Source organism: Galeopterus variegatus, unplaced genomic scaffold (assembly GCF_000696425.1).
Source record: "Galeopterus variegatus unplaced genomic scaffold, G_variegatus-3.0.2 Scaffold7135, whole genome shotgun sequence".
NCBI classification, from domain to species: domain Eukaryota; kingdom Metazoa; phylum Chordata; class Mammalia; order Dermoptera; family Cynocephalidae; genus Galeopterus; species Galeopterus variegatus.
In genome coordinates this window covers 88,035-90,860 of record NW_007733246.1, presented here as the reverse complement: position 1 = coordinate 90,860, position 2,826 = coordinate 88,035, and the positions used below count along the sequence as shown (strand labels likewise).

Below are 2,826 nucleotides of genomic sequence, written 5' to 3'. Positions count from 1 at the left end.
AAAATATTTCATCTCTTTATAATTTGTTCTAATTTTCCTGATTACAATCATTTTCACCCCTAGCTGAAAAGCAAGGACGTGACTAATAGCTTTGGAGCGGTTTAGACTTGTATCCGCCTCTTACTATATTTGTCATGTGACATCGAGCAAATGACTTCATTTTTTTTAATTGACATAACAATTGTACATATTTATGGGGTACAAGATGATCTTTCAATACCGTGTACATTGTGTGATCATCAAATCAGAGTACTTAGCATATCCCTCATCTCAAACATTTTGTGGTGAGAACATTCAAAATTCTCTCTACTAACTACTTTGAAATATACATTATTAACTATAGCCACCCTGGGGCCGGCCTGTGGCTCACTCGGGAGAGTGCGGTGCTGATAANACTTGTATCCGCCTCTTACTATATTTGTCATGTGACATCGAGCAAATGACTTCATTTTTTTAAATTGACATAACAATTATACATATTTATGGGGTACAAGATGATCTTTCAATACCGTGTACATTATGTGATCATCAAATCAGAGTACTTAGCATATCCCTCATCTCAAACATTTTGTGGTGAGAACATTCAAAATTCTCTCTACTAACTACTTTGAAATATACATTATTAACTATAGCCACCCTGGGGCCGGCCTGTGGCTCACTCGGGAGAGTGCGGTGCTGATAACACCAAGGCCACGGGTTCGGATCCCATATAGGGATGTCCGGTTTGCTCACTGGCTGAGCATGGGGCTGACAACACCAAGTCAAGGGGTGAGATCCCCTTACCGGTCATCTTTTAAAAAAAAAACTATAGCCACCCTACCGCACAATAGGAGACCAGAACGTACTCCTCCTATCTAATGGTAACTTTTTACCTGTTGACCAACTCCTCCTCATCCTCCCGCCGTCCCCTCCAGTCTCTGATAAGCACTGTTCTACTCTCTACTTCTATGAGACCAACCTTTTTAGGTTCCAAATATGAGTGAGATAATATGGTATTTGTCTTTCTGCATTTGTCTTACTTCACTTAACACAATATTCTCCAGGTTCATCCAGGTTGTCACAAATGATCGGTTTTATTCTTTTTTTTATGGCTAAATAGCATTCCATTGTGTATATATACCACATTTTCTTTATTTATCTNGTTTTTTCTTTTTTTTTTTTTTTTTTTTTTTTTTTTTGCTGTTGTGAACAGTACTGTCATAAACATGGGAGTGCACATACCTCTTTGACATACCGATTTCATTTTCTTTGGAGATAAACCCAATACTGGGATTGCTGGATCACAGAGAGTCCTACTGTAATTTTTTTTTTTTTTTTTTTTAAAGATGACCGGTAAGGGGATCTCAACCCTTGGCTTGGTGTTGTCAGCACCACGCTCAGCCAGTGAGCGAACCGGCCATCCCTATATGGGATCCGAACCCGTGGCCTTGGTGTTATCAGCACCGCACTCTCCCGAGTGAGCCACAGGCCGGCCTCTACTGTAATTTTTGAGAAGCGTTCACACTGTTTCCCATAATGGCTGTACTAATTTACATTCCACCAACAGTACAGAAGAGTTTCCTTTTCCCCACATCCTCCCCAACACTTGTCTTTTTTTTTAAGTTTAGCACCATTTATTAAGTGATCTCAGCTGTTGTTGTAGCTGATGTGTGTCAGGCTGGTCTTAAACATAAAATGCCCTTCCAATTGCTCCTGTCCAGACAGAAGGATGTTCCAGGTAGCATGCCAATAGAACAAGAGACTCCAGTGACGCCAGCTTGAACGATGGTGCTATCTAGAGGGGGAGAGGGTCATGGCACATTCAACCGTGGCTTCCAGAGGTTTTGAAAAAGGAGCCCTTGGGGGCCCAGCCTGCCTGGCATTTTGATGCTGTGGATGTGAGTTTTGTATTCCATAATGCTGTTGGGAGGTAGGTTAAGAGCTTGCCAAAATATATCCTAGATTTGGGCTGTGGTTGCTTAGTCACTGGCAGTCTTATTCCATATTGAAATAATGTCCTCCTGAAAGCAGACAGAGACCACAGATCTCCTCTCCAACCACGAACTGTTCCCCCAACATGGCCAGGATGAGGTTCTCCTGGCACCAGGAGGCCAAGTCCTTCCGCAGCTGAATAATCCACCTGCCACTATTTTTATTTGCATCATCCTCTCACATGGGTTTAATTCCTTCTTTGAAGAGATGGAAGTTACTGTAGTCTGTCAGGCCCTCGGGATATACCATACGGCTATAAAGCCTCCAGAACTGCTCTGCAGAGGCAAAGGCGCCCATCTGTTCGATATTCTGTTCATAGCTCTGCGAGCTGGTGGGATGGCCAGGAATTCTCCTGGAACACCAGAAAGTGTAGTTGTACTGCAGGGGGGTGCTCTGCGAGCTGGTGGGATGGCCAGGAATTCTCCTGGAACACCAGAAAGTGTAGTTGTACTGCAGGGGGGTGCTCTGCTGGTCCAGGGACAGCAGCCTTCCCCTTGTTGCTGTTCTGACTCGTCTCTTTCCGGTTTTTACTTCTCACCATCTTTCCATGTGTTATTTTCTTCATTCTGATCATGGTCCCCCCTGTCATCATCTTTCAAAGCATCAAACTTCTTGTTTATGCTCTCACTGCCACTGTCACCACTGCCTCATGGAGTGACTTCCACGCAGCCCTGTCTTTTTGATGATAGCCATTCTAACAGGAGTGAGGTGATATCTCATTGTGTATTGATTTGCATTTCCTTCATAATTAGTAATGTTAAGCATTTTTCATATACATGTTGGCCATTTGTATGTCTTCTTTTTTTTTTTTTGTCTTTTGTCTTTTTCCGTGTCTGGCAACGGATCGCAACCCTC

General features: G+C 42.9%; 1 pseudogene; it reads right to left on the bottom strand.

The window, feature by feature from the left end:
• Positions 1 to 1,783: 1,783 nt before the first annotated feature.
• Positions 1,784 to 2,563, bottom strand: LOC103607111 (annotated as a pseudogene).
• Between the last annotated feature and the right edge of the window lie 263 nt (positions 2,564 to 2,826).